Consider the following 22,732-nt stretch of genomic DNA (forward strand, 5'->3'; position numbering starts at 1 on the left):
TTCAAGGTGTACTAATTTTTTTTAGTTACTTTAGATTGACACTCTAATGTTATTTATTTTAACTAACTCCTTAAATTATCTTAGATAATCACTTAATAAATAAATTTACTGAAGTTCTTTCAATTACAATTGGTATAAATCTGTGGTTTGCTCCACAGATTTCTGAGCATTGTCCAAAGAATAATCCAGGTCGATTTATTGTGAATGTTCCTTGATTTAACCGACCTGGCGTTGCATCAATTTTAACCCCTAATGCAGGAACTGCTCTTGAGTGTAGAACATCTGATGCTCTTGTTAATACTCGTACTTCTGTATTTATTGGTAGGATTGTTCGGTTATCTACATCTAGTAGTCGGAATCCATCATTTTCTAGGTCTTGTTCTGGTGTTATATAAGTGTCAAATTCTACGTCTATGAAGTCTGAATATTCATATCTTCAATATCATTGTCGTCCAATGGTTTTAATTGTAATTATTGCATCTACTGAATCATCAAGTAAATATAATAGTCGTAATGATGGAAGGGCAATAAAAATTAATGTAATTGCTGGTAAAGCTGTTCAGATTGTTTCAATTAAATGTCCATGAAGTATATTACAGTTAGTATAGGCAATAAATAATATATAACTTAGGGCATAACCTACAATTACTGTAATTAATAATAATACGACCATAGTATGATCATGAAAGAATGATAATTGCTCCATTAATGGTGAAGCTCCATCTTGAAGAGATAAATTTGATCATGTTGCCATTAATAAATATTTTCTAATAAAAGGTCAAACCTTTATTTGTAGAGCTTAAATCTACTGCACTAATCTGCCATATTAGAATCTAGAGATTAATGGTAATTCTGAGTAACTATGTTCTGCAGGAGGGTTATTTTGTAGTCATTCTGTTGATCTTCTTATGTTAGCTCTAAATATAATTGCTCGGTTTGTAATCATTCTTTCTCATATAATTACAATGAATATAATGATTCCTACAATAGAAATTGTAGACCCAATTCTTGATACTACGTTTCATGATGTATATGCGTCTGGGTAGTCAGAGTATCGTCGAGGTATTCCTGCTAATCCTAGGAAGTGTTGAGGAAAGAATGTTAAATTTACTCCAATGAATATAATTGTAAATTGGATTTTTAATCATGTATTATTTATAGTTAATCCTGTAAATAGTGGATATCATTGAATGACACCTCCTATAATTGCAAATACTGCTCCTATAGATAATACATAATATTAGATAAACAAAATAAACCAGAAGAACATAAACCATGACCAACCATTAGAGAAAGAGAACCTACACAACCTCATCAATTCATAGTCATCAATCCACCAATAACCATTCTTATATGAGCAACAGAAGAATATGCAATTAAAGACTTTAATCAACCTGACGAAAACAAATAAATCTTACAATAACACCCCCAGACAAACCTAAAAACAATCAAAAATAATTAAACTTTAAACCCAAATAAGAAATAACCTTTATAACACGAAAAATACCATAACCACCTAACTTTAATAAAACACCAGCAAGAATTATTCTACCTGAAATAGGGGCCTCTACATGAGCCTTAGGAAGTCATAAATGAACCAAAAACATAGGTATCTTAACTAAAAAAGCCAAAATTATAAATACATAAAACATAAAATAATAAGAACCAAAATCAACCAATAAAGGAAAATATAAAGTATTAGAAAAATCATAAACCTTAAATAAAACTAATAATAAAGGTAATCTAGCAACCAAAGTATAAAAAATTAAATAAACACCAGCCTGCAAACGCTCAGGTTGATAACCCCAACCCAAAATTAAAAGTAAAGTAGGAACTAATCTAGCCTCAAAAAAAATATAAAAAGAAAGAAGACTTAATCTAGCAAATGAACAATAAAGCATAATTATTAAAATCAAAACCATAAAAACAAAAAAATTAGAATGATATGAACTTAAATAAACTGAACCTCTAGCAGTGATTATTAAAGAACAAATCCAAAAACTAAGTAAAATTAAACTAAAAGAAAAATAATCAATACCAAAATAATATCTAATTATATTCAAATCAGCATATGAATAAACACAAATTATAAAAACAAAACCCGACAGAAACATTAAAGAATGAACCAACCATCAACAATTATTTAATAAACAAAGAGGGATCAAAAAAATAGCTATAAATAAATACTTTAACATAAAGATAAACCAAAAGAATTAAAAAAATCATTACCATGAGAACGAATTATTGAAACTAAAATAGAAAGACCTAAAGCACCCTCACAAACAGAAAAAACTAAAAAAATAACAGGAAACAAATAATCATAATCAAACTCAATAAGAAAAACAATAACTAACATAAATAAAGAAAGAACAATATATTCTAATCTCAAAAGAACCATTAATAAATGTTTACGTTTAGAAGAAAAAACATAAACACCAGCAAAATAAATCAATAAAGAAGTAAAAATAGAGAATACAAACATTAGTTTTAATAGTTTAAAAAAAACGCCGGTCTTGTAAACCGGAAATAAGTCCAGCCCCCACTTTTAAAACTTCAGAGGTGGAAAAGCTTCCATCATCGGTCCCCAAAACCGGTATTTTAAATAAACTAACCCCTGAAATGATCAAAATAATAATTATATCATTATCAAATGTAATAAATATTAATTTTATTAAATTAAGACACCCAATATCAATAATGCTTTTTATTATCCTTCAAACCTTCCTAGTTGGATTAATAACAGGAACAATAATAGAAAGATATTGATTATCATATATTTTATTTTTAACATTTCTTGGTGGTATACTAGTATTATTTATTTACATTACAAGAATTGCATCAAACGAAATATTTCAGCCTAAATCAATCACTATAATTATTACATTAATAATGTGAGTATTTATCATATTAATATTAATTATTCTAGATATATCTATATTTATAGACTTTTTCAAAAACACCGAAACTATAAATATTGATAATTCAATCAATTATCAAGAAATAACAATATCTTTAGAAAAATTATATAATAGACCAACATTCATTATTACAATAATAATAATAATTTATTTATTTTTAGCACTACTAGCAGTTGTTAAAATCACCAATATTAATCAGGGACCTATTCGTAAAATAAGATTATTACTAATGAATAAACCCTTACGATTAAGACATCCTTTAATTAAAATTATTAATAACTCTTTAATTGACTTACCTGCCCCAACAAATATTTCATTTTGATGAAATTTTGGATCCCTATTAGGGTTATGTTTGGTAATTCAAATCGTAACTGGACTATTTTTAGCTATACATTATACATCAAATATTGAGATAGCATTCAGTAGTGTAGTACACATCTGCCGAGACGTAAATAATGGTTGAATTATCCGAACCTTACACGCAAATGGAGCATCTATATTTTTTATTTGTATTTACTTACATGTAGGACGGGGAATTTACTATGGATCTTATATATATATACATACCTGAATAATTGGTACAGTGATTTTATTTTTAGTTATAGCAACTGCATTTATAGGATATGTCTTACCCTGAGGCCAAATATCTTTTTGAGGTGCAACAGTAATTACTAATTTATTATCAGCAATCCCATACTTAGGAACAGATTTAGTCCAATGAGTATGAGGAGGATTCGCTGTTGATAATGCAACATTAAATCGATTCTTCACATTCCATTTTGTATTACCATTTATTATTGCTGCTATAGCAGCAATTCATTTATTTTTTCTTCACCAAACAGGATCTAATAATCCTCTTGGAGTAAATGGAGATATTGAAAAAATTCCATTCCATCCATACTTTACCTTTAAGGATTCTATTACATTTGTAATAATAACATCATTATTAATTATACTATGTTTAATTAATCCTTACCTATTAGGAGATCCAGATAACTTTGTACCTGCCAACCCATTAGTAACACCAGTTCACATTCAACCAGAATGATATTTCCTATTTGCATATGCAATTCTACGATCTATCCCTAATAAGTTAGGAGGTGTTATTGCATTATTTTTATCAATTAGAATCTTAATAATTTTACCATTTTATAATAAAACACCATTCCGAGGCATTCAATTTTACCCTATTAATCAAATTTTATTCTGAATTATAGTAGTTGTTGTATGCTAACTAACGTGAATTGGTAAACGACCTGTTGAAGAACCTTATATTATAACAGGTCAAATCTTAACAATTATTTACTTCACATATTTCTTAATTAATGTCCATGTCGCAAACGCATGAGATAAATTAATTAAGGAATAAAGTTAATTAGCTTAGGAAAAGCATATGTTTTGAAAACATAAAATTAGAAGTTTAACTCTTCTATTAACTTTTCTCAAAAAATTTCACTAAACAACTGAGATAAATAAAATCTTTAAACCAACAAAGAAAATAAAAAAATTCAAAGATAAAGGTAAAAAACTTTTTCAAGCTAAGTACATTAATTTATCATAACGGAACCGTGGTAATGTTCCACGAACCCAAATAAAACCAAAAGATATAATAGCAAGCTTAATAAAAAATATAAAAGAATAAAAATCACCGCCCAAAAAAATTAAAGCCAATAACATTCTTATGAAGACAATTCTAGTATATTCAGCTAAAAAAATTAAAGTAAAACCACCTGCACCATACTCAATATTAAATCCTGAAACTAACTCAGATTCCCCTTCAGCAAAATCAGAAGGAGTACGATTAGTTTCAGCTAAGCAAGAAGCAAAACAAGCTACAGCTAAAGGAAAAGAAATAATAATAAATCAACAATAAAGCTGATAGTTTATAAAATCAAACATATTAAAACTACCAATTAAAATAATTAAAGACAATAAAATTAAAGCTAAACTAACTTCATAAGAAATTGTTTGAGCAACAGAACGAAGAGAACCTAATAATGAATAATTTGAATTAGAAGATCAACCAGCAATTATAACAGTATAAACACCTAATCTAGTACAACATAAAAAAAATAAAAATCCATAAGAAAAAGAACACATATAAGTTAAATAAGGAAAAATTACTCAAACGGCTAAAGAAATCATTAAATTAAAAACAGGGGAAAAATAATAAAGTAGGTAATTAGATATAATAGGAATTGGCTGCTCCTTACAAATTAACTTAATAGCATCTCTAAATGGCTGAGGAATTCCAACAAAACCTACCTTATTTGGACCCTTTCGAATCTGAATATAACCTAAAACCTTACGCTCTAATAAAGTTAAAAAGGCAACACTAATTAAAACACAAATAACCAATAAAAGAAAATTCAAAATAAATATAAATAAATCATAAAGTATCAATACTATTTGTAGAAAAAATATACATAAATGAATTCTAAATTCAACACATTAATCTGTCAAAATAGTAAATAAATTAATATTAATCAATATAACAAAAAATATTTTAACCATATGGTCCTTTCGTACTAATATGGATTAACAATCTTAGGATAGAAACCGACCTGGCTCACGCCGGTCTGAACTCAGATCATGTAAGAATTTAAAGGTCGAACAGACCTAATCATTGGGCTCCTGCACCCAAAATTTTTCTTAATCCAACATCGAGGTCGCAATCTGCTTTGTCGATATGAGCTCTCAAAAACAATTACGCTGTTATCCCTAAGGTAACTTAATCTTATGATCATAAATTATGGATCAAAATAACAAACATAAATAAATGATATAATAATGAAGAGTTTATCTATTCTTCATGTCACCCCAACAAAACATCATCATTAAATATAGAAAGACAAACAAAAAACTATATAAAAGTAAAATGTCAAGCTCTATAGGGTCTTCTCGTCCTAAAGAAGAATTTAAGCCTTTTGACTCAAAAGTTAAATTCAAAAATTTTTTAAGAGACAGTTGATTTCTCGTCAAGCCATTCATTCCAGCCCCTAATTAAGAGACTAATGATTATGCTACCTTTGCACGGTCAAAATACCGCGGCTCTTTAAAAATACGCTCAGTGAGCAGGCCAGACCTCAAAATATAAACAAGAGGACACGTTTTTGATAGACAGGCGGAAATCAATTTTGCCTAGTTCCTTATAATAAGTTCACAAGGTAAAAATTTCATACAAATAAATATACTAATTCTATCATTATTACAAAAATTTTAAAATTAAATTAATAATCTTAATAAAAAACCTAAAATATTTATGAAATCAAAATAAAAAATAATGAACTAAAACGTAATCTTATAGATAGCTGGTTTAAAGCTTACTATTATATTTCTATAAAATAAATTATAGGTTATTAACTTCAAAGCTTATCCCTTAAAGAATAAATAAGTTAATATTTTTACTTAAAAAATTAAATAAAAACAAATAACTTTAAAAAATTAAATTTTTTCTTAAGAAACTAGATATCTTGGGAAACGATTAACATCTCATTTCTATAAATAATTTAATAATAATTATGATACATTAACTATAAATTATTTATAAATCAACCCAATTCGAGACAAGTAAAATAAATACTAAAATTTTGATAAACCCTGTTACAAAAGGTACAATAAATAAAATCTACTTAAAAAAATTTAAAATAATATTTCATAAAACACTTACATTACCAATAAACTATAATTTAAAAAATCAATTCTATAAAATATACTAATACAAAAATACAATAAAATTATTTATATTAAATAATTAAATAAACAAAAAATAAATATAATAAAATAAATAATCAAGATATCCTGATTTGCACAGAAAAATTTTCAGTGTAATTGAAACGCTTTACTAATAAGTTATATCTTGAAACTCTTCCTAGATACACTTTCCAGTACATCTACTATGTTACGACTTATCTCATCTAAATTGAAGCTACTTTAAAATAAAATAGAATAATCAATAATGAGAGCGACGGGCGATGTGTACACATCTCAGAGCCAATATCAGTTAAATTAAATAAATTAAATTACTATCAAATCCACCTTCATTAACAGTATTTCACTATCAAATCCGTTATAAACAAAAATCTATTGTAACCCACCTCCTCTTAACTATAAGCTGCACCTTGACCTGAAATATTTTATAATTATAAATCTTGAGAATTATAACTCTAAAAAGATTCTCTGATAACGGAGATATACAAACAAATAAATTAAGTAGAGTAAATCGTGTATTATCAATCATGGGGTAGGTTCCTCTGAATGGAATGAGATACCGCCAAATTCTTTGGGTTTAAAGACCTTAACTAATAGTACCCTGGTAAATATAATTAACATTTAAAATAATAGGGTATCTAATCCTAGTTTATTATTTAAATTTCACAGATTCATAAAAAGGGCCACAAATAAATTTTAACATTTCACCTTACAAATTTATATTTCAATCCTAATAATATAAACAACTGTTTTAACCAATAATATTCACTTGTATCAATCGTATAACCGCGGCTGCTGGCACGAATTATGCCAATACTAAATCAATTGCTAAATCCAAAATCACTTGATAATTAAATCAAATTACTGCAAAAAGAACATTTAGTCTAACAAAACTTACATATAATACAAAGAAAAAGTGAATAAACAAGCAAGAATAAAACTTTTAAAAATAAAAAATAAGAAAATTTTAAATCTATTAATTCAGGAAAAAATAAAAGATTCAAATATTTAAAGAAAAAAAAAGAAAAAAACCACAAACATTAACAAAAAAAAGAAACGCCCCTATGTATGACCACAACAACTTCTCTATTATATATAATTAAAGATTAATATGGAACATGTATAGCAATAAATGTATTATATTCTTTCTTATTTAATCTTTCTTTTCACTAATAAATAAAGAAAGATTAAATAATATAATAAATATATTTTATACAATTATGTAATTTAATATAATATGTTATTAATATGAATTCTTTTTTTTATATTAAGTTAACTTTCATATATATTAGTTTAATAAACTAATTATAGATAATTTACATAATTATATTATTATAATTAATATAAATATTTATATTAATTATAATATTTTATATTTAAATTAATAATTTTATTTATTATATCCAATTATAATAATATTAAATATTAAATTACATATTATTATATATATTATATTATAATAACCTATTTTAAGCTAAAAACATAAGTAGCTATAATCCTAGGTAAATAATTGCATTAAAATAATCAATTGATAATGGTAAGATGAACTTATAATACTTTAATTTCAATTAAATGTAATATATTAATATAAATTATTTAATATATATATATATATATATAAAAAATAAAATGAGCAGGATAAATTAATCCTAATTAAACAAAATAATACATAAAAGAATTTCAAAAAAAAACTTTCGATTTATATATTAAATAAATGAAGTGCCTGATTAAAGGGTTACCTTGATAGGGTAAATAAAGTAAATAAAATTACCTTCATTAAAATTACATAAGATAGAATTAAACTACCTCCTTTAGTATCAAAAACTAACGTGCATCATACACCTTAATGTAAAAAGGTAAGCTAAACAAGCTAATGGGTTCATACCCCATTTATAGAGGTATCAATCCTCTCCTTTTTAATGACCAACAACTCTATAAAACTTCTCTTCCTATCAACATTAATGATAGGAACGATCCTGTCCATTTCATCAAATTCCTGATTTGGGGTTTGAATAGGACTTGAGATCAACTTACTTTCATTTATTCCGCTCCTAACAAGAAATAAAAATATAATAATAAATGAATCATCAATTAAATATTTTATTGTCCAAGCAATAGCATCGACAATATTATTATTTTCAATTTTGCTGATTCAAATAAAATATCCCATGGGAAGGGAAACAGAATTTATCCCATCAATAATAATTAGATCTAGACTATTATTAAAGATTGGAGCTGCACCTTTCCATTTCTGATTTCCAGAAGTTATAGGAGCATCAAGATGAAATAATTGTTTAACATTAATAACATGACAAAAAATCGCCCCAATAATGGTCTTATCTTATTGTTTTCAATTAAGAACTTTTATTTGAACAATTATTATCTTAAGCATTATTATTGGGGCAATAGGAGGTTTAAATCAAACATCCTTACGACAACTTTTAGCATATTCATCAATCAGACATCTAGGTTGAATAATTAGATCATTAACAGTCAGAGAAAACATCTGAGAACTATACTTCATTATTTACTCACTATTAAGATTAATTATAGTTTTATTATTTAAGCAAATAAATTTATTTTTCATAAATCAAATTTATTCAGCCAGAAATATAAAAACCGAAATTAAATTCATAATATTCTTATCTTTATTATCTTTAGGTGGACTACCACCATTCCTTGGATTCTTACCAAAATGAATTGTAACACAATCATTAATAGAAAACAATATAACAACTATTATAACTATTATAGTTGTATTAACTACAATTACACTCTACTACTATATACGTATTAGATTCTCAGCTCTAATTATATCATACACAGAAAATTCGTGATCTATAAAGATAAAGTCCCAAAAATCAAGAATCATTCTTCCTATAACAGTAATAATTTCAACAATAGGATTGATTTCAACATCAACCTTAATTTCATTATACTAAGGACTTAAGTTAATCAAACTAATAAACCTGGTAAAGCTGTTCAGATTGTTTCAATTAAATGTCCATGAAGTATATTACGGTTAGTATAGGCAATAAATAATATATAACTTAGGGCATAACCTACAATTACTGTAATTAATAATAATACGACCATAGTATGATCATGAAAGAATGATAATTGCTCCATTAATGGTGAAGCTCCATCTTGAAGAGATAATTTGATCATGTTGCCATTAATAAATATTTTCTAATAAAAGGTCAAACCTTTATTTGTAGAGCTTAAATCTACTGCACTAATCTGCCATATTAGAATCTAGAGATTAATGGTAATTCTGAGTAACTATGTTCTGCAGGAGGGTTATTTTGTAGTCATTCTGTTGATCTTCTTATGTTAGCTCTAAATATAATTGCTCGGTTTGTAATCATTCTTTCTCATATAATTACAATGAATATAATGATTCCTACAATAGAAATTGTAGACCCAATTCTTGATACTACGTTTCATGATGTATATGCGTCTGGGTAGTCAGAGTATCGTCGAGGTATTCCTGCTAATCCTAGGAAGTGTTGAGGAAAGAATGTTAAATTTACTCCAATGAATATAATTGTAAATTGGATTTTTAATCATGTATTATTTATAGTTAATCCTGTAAATAGTGGATATCATTGAATGACACCTCCTATAATTGCAAATACTGCTCCTATAGATAATACATAATGAAAGTGGGCTACTACATAATATGTATCATGTAATACAATATCAAGTGATGAATTTGCTAATACTAATCCTGTTAATCCACCAATTGTAAATAGGAAAATAAATCCTAGAGCTCATAATAATGGTGGATTGAACTTGAATTTAGTTCCATATAATGTAGCTAATCATCTAAATACCTTAATTCCTGTAGGTACAGCAATAATTATTGTTGCTGATGTAAAATATGCTCGTATGTCAACATCCATTCCTACTGTAAATATATGATGTGCTCATACAATAAATCCTATTAGTCCAATTGATAGTATAGCATAAATTATACCTAATGTTCCAAATGATTCAATTTTTCCTCTTTCTTGACATACAATATGTGAAATAATTCCGAACCCCGGTAGAATTAAAATATAAACTTCTGGGTGTCCAAAGAATCAAAATAGATGTTGATATAGAATTGGGTCACCCCCTCCTGCAGGGTCAAAGAATGATGTATTTAAATTTCGATCTGTTAATAATATAGTAATAGCTCCTGCTAAAACTGGAAGTGAAAGAAGGAGAAGTAATGCTGTAATAGCTACAGATCATACAAATAAAGGTGTTTGATCTAAAGTTATACTTTCTGATCGTATATTAATTGCTGTTGTAATGAAATTCACTGCACCAAGAATAGATGATACACCTGCTAAGTGCAGTGAAAAAATAGCTAGATCTACAGATGCACCCCCGTGTGCAATAGCTCCTGCTAGAGGAGGGTAAACTGTTCATCCTGTACCAGCACCATTATCTACTATAGAAGATGTAAGAAGAAGGGTTAGTGAAGGTGGTAGTAATCAAAAACTTATATTATTTATTCGTGGAAATGCTATATCTGGTGCACCAATTATTAGTGGAACAAGTCAATTACCAAATCCACCAATTATAATAGGTATTACTATAAAGAAAATTATTACGAATGCGTAAGCTGTAATAATAACATTATAAATCTGGTCATCCCCAATTAGAGATCCGGGTTGGCCAAGTTCAGCACGAATAAGTATTCTTATTGATGTTCCTACTATTCCTGCTCATGCTCCAAATATGAAGTATAAGGTACCAATGTCCTTATGGTTTGTTGAGAATAATCATTTTTGCGGTAAGATGGCTGAATTTTAGGTGGTAGACTGTAAATCTACTTATGAGATGTTTTCTCTCTTATCATATTTAGGTCTTATATTCAATTATGATTCTAGACTGCAATTCTAGAGGTGTAAAATTTTACTAAGGCCTAAAAGATTATTCTTTTAATTATAACTTTGAAGGGTATTAGTTTGATTAACTTAAGTCCTTAGTATAATGAAATTAAGGTTGATGTTGAAATCAATCCTATTGTTGAAATTATTACTGTTATAGGAAGAATGATTCTTGATTTTTGGGACTTTATCTTTATAGATCACGAATTTTCTGTGTATGATATAATTAGAGCTGAGAATCTAATATGTATATAGTAGTAGAGTGTAATTGTAGTTAATACAACTATAATAGTTATAATAGTTGTTATATTGTTTTCTATTAATGATTGTATTACAATTCATTTTGGTAAGAATCCAAGGAATGGTGGTAGTCCACCTAAAGATAATAAAGATAAGAATATTATGAATTTAATTTCGGTTTTTATATTTCTGGCTGAATAAATTTGATTTATGAAAAATAAATTTATTTGCTTAAATAATAAAACTATAATTAATCTTAATAGTGGGTAAATAATGAAGTATAGTTCTCAGATGTTTTCTCTGACTGTTAATGATCTAATTATTCAACCTAGATGTCTGATTGATGAATAAGCTAAAAGTTGTCGTAAGGATGTTTGATTTAAACCTCCTATTGCCCCAATAATAATTCTTAAGATAATAATTGTTCAAATAAAAGTTCTTAATTGAATACAATAAGATAAGACCATTATTGGGGCGATTTTTTGTCATGTTATTAATGTTAAATAATTATTTCATCTTGATGCTCCTATAACTTCTGGAAATCAGAAATGGAAAGGTGCAGCTCCAATCTTTAATAATAGTCTAGATCTAATTATTATTGATGGGATAAATTCTGTTTCCCATCCCATGGGATATTTTATTTGAATCAGCAAAATTGAAAATAATAATATTGTCGATGCTATTGCTTGGACAATAAAATATTTAATTGATGATTCATTTATTATTATATTTTTATTTCTTGTTAGGAGCGGAATAAATGAAAGTAAGTTGATCTCAAGTCCTATTCAAACCCCAAATCAGGAATTTGATGAAATGGACAGGATCGTTCCTATCATTAATGTTGATAGGAAGAGAAGTTTTGTAGAGTTGTTGGTCATTAAAAAGGAGAGGATTGATACCTCTATAAATGGGGTATGAACCCATTAGCTTGTTTAGCTTACCTTTTTACATTAAGGTGTATGATGCATGTTAGTTTTTGATACTAAAGGAGGTAGTTTAATTCTATCTTATGTAATTTTAATGAAGGTAATTTTATTTACTTTATTTACCCTCTCAAGGTAACCCTTTAATCAGGCACTTCATTTATTTAATATATAAATCGAAAGTTTTTTTTTGAAATTCTTTTATGTATTATTTTGTTTAATTAGGATTAATTTATCCTGCTCATTTTATTTTTATATATATATATAATAAATAATTTATATTAATATATTACATTTAATTGAAATTAAAGTATTATAAGTTCATCTTACCATTATCAATTGATTATTTTAATGCAATTATTTACCTAGGATAATAGCTACTTATGTTTTTAGCTTAAAATAGGTTATTATAATATAATATATATAATAATATGTAATTTAATATTTAATATTATTATAATTGGATATAATAAATAAAATTATTAATTTAAATATAAAATAATATAATTAATATAAATAATTATATTAATTATAATAATATAATTATGTAAATTATCTATAATTAGATTATTTAACTAATATATATGAAAGTTAACTTAATATAAAAAAAAGAATTCATATTAATAACATATTATATTAAATACATAATTGTATAAAATATATTTATTATATTATTTAATCTTTTTTTATTTATTAGTGAAAAGAAAGATTAAATAAGAAAGAATATAATACATTTATTGCTATACATGTTCCATATTAATCTTTAATTATATATAATAGAGAAGTTGTTGTGGTCATACATAGGGGCGTTTCTTTTTTTTTGTTAATGTTTGTGGTTTTTTTCTTTTTTTTTCTTTAAATATTTGAATCTTTTATTTTTTCCTGAATTAATAGATTTAAAATTTTCTTATTTTTTACTTTTAAAAGTTTTATTCTTGCTTGTTTATTCACTTTTTCTTTGTATTATATGTAAGTTTTGTTAGACTAAATGTTCTTTTTGCAGTAATTTGATTTAATTATCAAGTGATTTTGGATTTAGCAATTGATTTAGTATCGGCATAATTCGTGCCAGCATCTGCGGTTATACGATTGATACAAGTGAATATTATTGGTTAAAACAGTTGTTTATATTATTAGGGTTGAAATATAAATTTGTAAGGTGAAATGTTAAAATTTATTTGTGGCCCTTTTTATGAATCTGTGAAATTTAAAAAATAAACTAGGATTAGATACCCTATTATTTTAAATGTTAATTATATTTACCAGGGTACTATTAGTTAAGGTCTTTAAACCCAAAGAATTTGGCGGTATCTCATTCCATTCAGAGGAACCTACCCCATGATTGATAATACACGATTTACTCTACTTAATTTATTTGTTTGTATATCTCCGTTATCAGAGAATCTTTTTAGAGTTATAATTCTTAAGATTTATAATTATAAAATATTTCAGGTCAAGGTGCAGCTTATAGTTAAGAGGAGGTGGGTTACAATAGATTTTTGTTTATAACGGATTTGATAGTGAAATACTGTTAATGAAGGTGGATTTGATAGTAATTTAATTTATTTAATTTAACTGATATTGGCTCTGAGATGTGTACACATCGCCCGTCGCTCTCATTATTGATTATTCTATTTTATTTTAAAGTAGCTTCAATTTAGATGAGATAAGTCGTAACATAGTAGATGTACTGGAAAGTGTATCTAGGAAGAGTTTCAAGATATAACTTATTAGTAAAGTGTTTCATTTACACTGAAAATTTTTCTGTGCAAATCAGGATATCTTGATTATTTATTTTATTATATTTATTTTTTGTTTATTTAATTATTTAATATAAATAATTTTATTGTATTTTTGTCTTAGTATATTTTATAGAATTGATTTTTTAAATTATAGTTTATTGGTAATGTAAGTGTTTTATGAAATATTATTTTAAATTTTTTAAGTAGATTTTATTTATTGTACCTTTTGTATCAGGGTTTATCAAAATTTTAGTATTTATTTTACTTGTCTCGATTTGGGTTGATTTATAAATAATTTATAGTTAATGTATCATAATTATTATTAAATTATTTATAGAAATGAGATGTTAATCGTTTCCCAAGATATCTAGTTTCTTAAGAAAAAATTTAATTTTTTAAAGTTATTTGTTTTTATTTAATTTTTTAAGTAAAAATATTAACTTATTTATTCTTTAAGGGATAAGCTTTGAAGTTAATAACCTATAATTTATTTTATAGAAATATAATAGTAAGCTTTAAACCAGCTATCTTTAAGATTACGTTTTAGTTCATTATTTTTTATTTTGATTTTATAAATATTTTAGGTTTTTTATTAAGATTATTAATTTAATTTTAAAATTTTTGTAATAATGATAGAATTAGTATATTTATTTGTATGAAATTTTTACCTTGTGAACTTATTATAAGGAACTAGGCAAAATTGATTTCCGCCTGTTTATCAAAAACATGTCCTCTTGTTTATATTTTGAGGTCTGGCCTGCTCACTGAGCGTATTTTTAAAGAGCCGCGGTATTTTGACCGTGCAAAGGTAGCATAATCATTAGTCTCTTAATTAGTGGCTGGAATGAATGGCTTGACGAGAAATCAACTGTCTCTTAATAAATTTTTGAATTTAACTTTTGAGTCAAAAGGCTTAAATTCTTCTTTAGGACGAGAAGACCCTATAGAGCTTGACATTTTACTTTTATATAGTTTTTTGTTTGTCTTTCTATATTTAATGATGATGTTTTGTTGGGGTGACATGAAGAATAGATAAACTCTTTATTATTATATCATTTATTTATGTTTGTTATTTTGATCCATAATTTATGATCATAAGATTAAGTTACCTTAGGGATAACAGCGTAATTGTTTTTGAGAGCTCATATCGACAAAGCAGATTGCGACCTCGATGTTGGATTAAGAAAAATTTTGGGTGCAGGAGCCCAATGATTGGGTCTGTTCGACCTTTAAATTCTTACATGATCTGAGTTCAGACCGGCGTGAGCCAGGTCGGTTTCTATCCTAAGATTGTTAATCCATATTAGTACGAAAGGACCATATGGTTAAAATATTTTTTGTTATATTGATTAATATTAATTTATTTACTATTTTGACAGATTAATGTGTTGAATTTAGAATTCATTTATGTAGATTTTTTCTACAAATAGTATTGATACTTTATGAATTATTTATATTTTTTTTGAATTTTCTTTTATTGGTTATTTGTGTTTTAATTAGTGTTGCCTTTTTAACTTTATTAGAGCGTAAGGTTTTAGGTTATATTCAGATTCGAAAGGGTCCAAATAAGGTAGGTTTTGTTGGAATTCCTCAGCCATTTAGAGATGCTATTAAGTTAATTTGTAAGGAGCAGCCAATTCCTATTATATCTAATTACCTACTTTATTATTTTTCCCCTGTTTTTAATTTAATGATTTCTTTAGCCGTTTGAGTAATTTTTCCTTATTTAACTTATATGTGTTCTTTTTCTTATGGATTTTTATTTTTTTTATGTTGTACTAGATTAGGTGTTTATACTGTTATAATTGCTGGTTGATCTTCTAATTCAAATTATTCATTATTAGGTTCTCTTCGTTCTGTTGCTCAAACAATTTCTTATGAAGTTAGTTTAGCTTTAATTTTATTGTCTTTAATTATTTTAATTGGTAGTTTTAATATGTTTGATTTTATAAACTATCAGCTTTATTGTTGATTTATTATTATTTCTTTTCCTTTAGCTTTAGCTTGTTTTGCTTCTTGCTTAGCTGAAACTAATCGTACTCCTTTTGATTTTGCTGAAGGGGAATCTGAGTTAGTTTCAGGATTTAATATTGAGTATGGTGCGGGTGGTTTTACTTTAATTTTTTTAGCTGAATATACTAGAATTGTCTTCATAAGAATGTTATTGGCTTTAATTTTTTTGGGCGGTGATTTTTATTCTTTTATATTTTTTATTAAGCTTGCTATTATATCTTTTGGTTTTATTTGGGTTCGTGGAACATTACCACGGTTCCGTTATGATAAATTAATGTACTTAGCTTGAAAAAGTTTTTTACCTTTATCTTTGAATTTTTTTATTTTCTTTGTTGGTTTAAAGATTTTATTTATCTCATTTGTTTAGTGAAATCTTTTGAGAAAAGTTAATAGAAGAGTTAAACTTCTAATTTTATGTTTTCAAAACATATGCTTTTCCTAAGCTAATTAACTTTATTCCTTAATTAATTTATCTCATGCGTTTGCGACATGGACATTAATTAAGAAATATGTGAAGTAAATAATTGTTAAGATTTGACCTGTTATAATATAAGGTTCTTCAACAGGTCGTTTACCAATTCACGTTAGTAAGCATACAACAACTACTATAATTCAGAATAAAATTTGATTAATAGGGTAAAATTGAATGCCTCGGAATGGTGTTTTATTATAAAATGGTAAAATTATTAAGATTCTACTTGATAAAAATAATGCAATAACACCTCCTAACTTATTAGGGATAGATCGTAGAATTGCATATGCAAATAGGAAATATCATTCTGGTTGAATGTGAACTGGTGTTACTAATGGGTTGGCAGGTACAAAGTTATCTGGATCTCCTAATAGGTAAGGATTAATTAAACATAGTATAATTAATAATGATGTTATTATTACAAATGTAATAGAATCCTTAAAGGTAAAGTATGGATGGAATGGAATTTTTTCAATATCTCCATTTACTCCAAGAGGATTATTAGATCCTGTTTGGTGAAGAAAAAATAAATGAATTGCTGCTATAGCAGCAATAATAAATGGTAATACAAAATGGAATGTGAAGAATCGATTTAATGTTGCATTATCAACAGCGAATCCTCCTCATACTCATTGGACTAAATCTGTTCCTAAGTATGGGATTGCTGATAATAAATTAGTAATTACTGTTGTACCTCAAAAAGATATTTGGCCTCAGGGTAAGACATATCCTATAAATGCAGTTGCTATAACTAAAAATAAAATCGCTGTACCAATTATTCAGGTATGTATATATATATAAGATCCATAGTAAATTCCCCGTCCTACATGTAAGTAAATACAAATAAAAAATATAGATGCTCCATTTGCGTGTAAGGTTCGGATAATTCAACCATTATTTACGTCTCGGCAGATGTGTACTACACTACTGAATGCTATTTCAATATTTGATGTATAATGTATAGCTAAAAATAGTCCAGTTACGATTTGAATTACCAAACATAACCCTAATAGGGATCAAAAATTTCATCAAAATGAAATATTTGTTGGGGCAGGTAAGACAATTAAAGAGTTATTAATAATTTTAATTAAAGGATGTCTTAATCGTAAGGGTTTATTCATTAGTAATAATCTTATTTTACGAATAGGTCCCTGATTAATATTGGTGATTTTAACAACTGCTAGTAGTGCTAAAAATAAATGAATTATTATTATTATTGTAATAATGAATGTTGGTCTATTATATAATTTTTCTAAAGATATTGTTATTTCTTGATAATTGATTGAATTATCAATATTTATAGTTTCGGTGTTTTTGAAAAAGTCTATAAATATAGATATATCTAGAATAATTAATATTAATATGATAAATACTCACATTATTAATGTAATAATTATAGTGATTGATTTAGGCTGAAATATTTCGTTTGATGCAATTCTTGTAATGTAAATAAATAATACTAGTATACCACCAAGAAATGTTAAAAATAAAATATATGATAATCAATATCTTTCTATTATTGTTCCTGTTATTAATCCAACTAGGAAGGTTTGAAGGATAATAAAAAGCATTATTGATATTGGGTGTCTTAATTTAATAAAATTAATATTTATTACATTTGATAATGATATAATTATTATTTTGATCATTTCAGGGGTTAGTTTATTTAAAATACCGGTTTTGGGGACCGATGATGGAAGCTTTTCCACCTCTGAAGTTTTAAAAGTGGGGGCTGGACTTATTTCCGGTTTACAAGACCGGCGTTTTTTTTTAACTATTAAAACTAATGTTTATATTCTCTATTTTTACTTCTTTATTGATTTATTTTGCTGGTGTTTATGTTTTTTCTTCTAAACGTAAACATTTATTAATGGTTCTTTTGAGATTAGAATATATTGTTCTTTCTTTATTTATGTTAGTTATTGTTTTTCTTATTGAGTTTGATTATGATTATTTTTTTCCTGTTATTTTTTTAGTTTTTTCTGTTTGTGAGGGTGCTTTAGGTCTTTCTATTTTAGTTTCAATAAATCGTTCTCATAGTAATGATTTTTTTAATTCTTTTGGTTTATCTTTATGTTAAAGTATTTATTTATAGCTATTTTTTTGATCCCTCTTTGTTTATTAAATAATTGTTGATGGTTGGTTCATTCTTTAATGTTTCTGTCGGGTTTTGTTTTTATAATTTGTGTTTATTCATATGCTGATTTGAATATAATTAGATATTATTTTGGTATTGATTATTTTTCTTTTAGTTTAATTTTACTTAGTTTTTGGATTTGTTCTTTAATAATCACTGCTAGAGGTTCAGTTTATTTAAGTTCATATCATTCTAATTTTTTTGTTTTTATGGTTTTGATTTTAATAATTATGCTTTATTGTTCATTTGCTAGATTAAGTCTTCTTTCTTTTTATATTTTTTTTGAGGCTAGATTAGTTCCTACTTTACTTTTAATTTTGGGTTGGGGTTATCAACCTGAGCGTTTGCAGGCTGGTGTTTATTTAATTTTTTATACTTTGGTTGCTAGATTACCTTTATTATTAGTTTTATTTAAGGTTTATGATTTTTCTAATACTTTATATTTTCCTTTATTGGTTGATTTTGGTTCTTATTATTTTATGTTTTATGTATTTATAATTTTGGCTTTTTTAGTTAAGATACCTATGTTTTTGGTTCATTTATGACTTCCTAAGGCTCATGTAGAGGCCCCTATTTCAGGTAGAATAATTCTTGCTGGTGTTTTATTAAAGTTAGGTGGTTATGGTATTTTTCGTGTTATAAAGGTTATTTCTTATTTGGGTTTAAAGTTTAATTATTTTTGATTGTCTTTAGGTTTATCTGGGGGTGTTATTGTAAGATTTATTTGTTTTCGTCAGGTTGATTTAAAGTCTTTAATTGCATATTCTTCTGTTGCTCATATAAGAATGGTTATTGGTGGATTGATGACTATGAATTGATGAGGTTGTGTAGGTTCTCTTTCTCTAATGGTTGGTCATGGTTTATGTTCTTCTGGTTTATTTTGTTTATCTAATATTATGTATTATCTATAAGAGCAGTATTTGCAATTATAGGAGGTGTCATTCAATGATATCCACTATTTACAGGATTAACTATAAATAATACATGATTAAAAATCCAATTTACAATTATATTCATTGGAGTAAATTTAACATTCTTTCCTCAACACTTCCTAGGATTAGCAGGAATACCTCGACGATACTCTGACTACCCAGACGCATATACATCATGAAACGTAGTATCAAGAATTGGGTCTACAATTTCTATTGTAGGAATCATTATATTCATTGTAATTATATGAGAAAGAATGATTACAAACCGAGCAATTATATTTAGAGCTAACATAAGAAGATCAACAGAATGACTACAAAATAACCCTCCTGCAGAACATAGTTACTCAGAATTACCATTAATCTCTAGATTCTAATAGGGCAGATTAGTGCAGTAGATTTAAGCTCTACAAATATAGGTTTGACCTTTTATTAGAAAATATTTATTAATGGCAACATGATCAAATTTATCTCTTCAAGATGGAGCTTCATCATTAATGGAGCAATTATCATTCTTTCATGATCATACTATGGTCGTATTATTATTAATTACAGTAATTGTAGGTTATGCCCTAAGTTATATATTATTTATTGCCTATACTAACCGTAATATACTTCATGGACATTTAATTGAAACAATCTGAACAGCTTTACCAGCAATTACATTAATTTTTATTGCCCTTCCATCATTACGACTATTATATTTACTTGATGATTCAGTAGATGCTATTATTACAATTAAAACCATTGGACGACAATGATATTGAAGATATGAATATTCAGACTTCATAGACGTAGAATTTGACACTTATATAACACCAGAACAAGACCTAGAAAATGATGGATTCCGACTACTAGATGTAGATAACCGAACAATCCTACCAATAAATATAGAAGTACGAGTATTAACAAGAGCATCAGATGTTCTACACTCATGAGCAGTTCCTGCATTAGGGGTTAAAATTGATGCAACGCCAGGTCGGTTAAATCAAGGAACATTCACAATAAATCGACCTGGATTATTCTTTGGACAATGCTCAGAAATCTGTGGAGCAAACCACAGATTTATACCAATTGTAATTGAAAGAACTTCAGTAAATTTATTTATTAAGTGATTATCTAAGATAATTTAAGGAGTTAGTTAAAATAAATAACATTAGAGTGTCAATCTAAAGTAACTAAAAAATTAGTACACCTTGAAATTCATCAGATGACTGAAAGTAAGTAATGGTCTCTTAAACCAAATAATAGTAAATTAACGACTACTTCTGATGGGGAAATTATATCCAAATCCCTCAAATATCCCCTCTTATATGATTCTCACTATTCATTATATTTTCAGCTACATTAATCTTGTTTAATCAAATAAACTTCTTCTCATTTAAACCTAACCTTATTAAAAGAGCAGAAAAAGGAACAATTGAAATAAAAAACTTAAATTGAAAATGATAACAAATCTATTCTCAACATTTGACCCATCAACTAACATCCTTAATTTATCATTAAATTGAAGTAGAACATTTGTAGGACTATTATTAATCGCATCACTATTTTGACTTACACCATCACGAATTAACATTATCTGAAATAAACTAAATTTAACCTTACATAATGAATTTAAAACACTTCTTGGACCAAAATCATTTAATGGAACAACATTCATTTTCATCTCAATTTTTATTATAATATTATTTAACAATTTCATAGGATTATTCCCTTATATTTTTACTAGAACAAGACATTTAGCATTAACATTTGCAATTGCCCTACCTATATGGCTAAGATTTATATTATTTGGATGAATTAACCATACTAATCATATATTTACACACCTTGTACCACAAGGTACACCACCTGCATTAATATCAATTATAGTACTAATTGAAACAATTAGTAATGTTATTCGACCAGGTACATTAGCAGTACGGTTGGCAGCAAATATAATTGCAGGACACTTATTATTAACCTTATTAGGAAACACAGGACCATCTATAGCAATAAACTTAATCTCATTACTAATTATTGGACAAATACTTCTATTAATTCTAGAATCAGCAGTAGCAATAATTCAAGCCTATGTTTTCTCAATTCTAAGAACTCTATATTCTAGAGAAGTATATTAAACCTATGTTAACAACTCACTCAAACCACCCATTCCACTTAGTAGACTATAGACCTTGACCATTAACAGGAGCAATTGGAGCAATAGTCCTAGTATCAGGACTAGCAAAATGATTCCACCTATTTAATATTAACTTATTCATAATTGGATTTGGAATTACCCTACTAACTATAATTCAATGATGACGAGATGTAGTACGAGAAGGAACATATCAAGGATTACATACAGGATTTGTATCAATTGGATTACGATGAGGAATAATTTTATTTATTGCATCAGAGGTATTATTTTTCGTTTCTTTTTTTGAGCATTCTTTAGAAGAAGATTAGCACCAACAATTGAATTAGGAATACTATGACCTCCAATAGGAATTCAACCCTTTAACCCTATTAAATTCCATTACTTAATACAGCTATTCTTTTAGCATCAGGAGTAACAGTAACATGAGCACATCATAGTTTAATGGAATCTAATCATACTCAAGCACTACAAGGATTATTCTTCACAGTGTTATTAGGACTATACTTTACAATACTTCAAGCATATGAATATTGAGAAGCACCTTTTACCATTGCAGATGCAGTTTATGGATCAACATTCTTTGTTGCAACAGGATTCCATGGTTTACACGTAATTATTGGA

At 26.6% G+C, this 22,732-nt stretch overlaps 2 long non-coding RNA genes across 3 annotated transcripts in view; both read right to left on the reverse strand.

Annotated features, from left to right (window-relative positions):
* Window positions 1-22,732, reverse strand: part of LOC126301297 (uncharacterized) — a 131,060-nt gene that overhangs the window by 48,656 nt on the left and 59,672 nt on the right. The gene's annotated exons all lie outside the window — the stretch shown is intronic.
* On the reverse strand, window positions 71-9,799 carry LOC126301295 (uncharacterized). The gene is made up of 2 exons (XR_007553020.1): window positions 9,599-9,799; window positions 71-546 (listed from the first exon to the last, which is right to left on the reverse strand). It is a non-coding gene; the product is annotated as an uncharacterized LOC126301295 (long non-coding RNA).

Source organism: Schistocerca gregaria, unplaced genomic scaffold (genome assembly GCF_023897955.1).
Source record: "Schistocerca gregaria isolate iqSchGreg1 unplaced genomic scaffold, iqSchGreg1.2 ptg000066l, whole genome shotgun sequence".
Classification (NCBI taxonomy): Eukaryota; Metazoa; Arthropoda; class Insecta; order Orthoptera; family Acrididae; genus Schistocerca; species Schistocerca gregaria.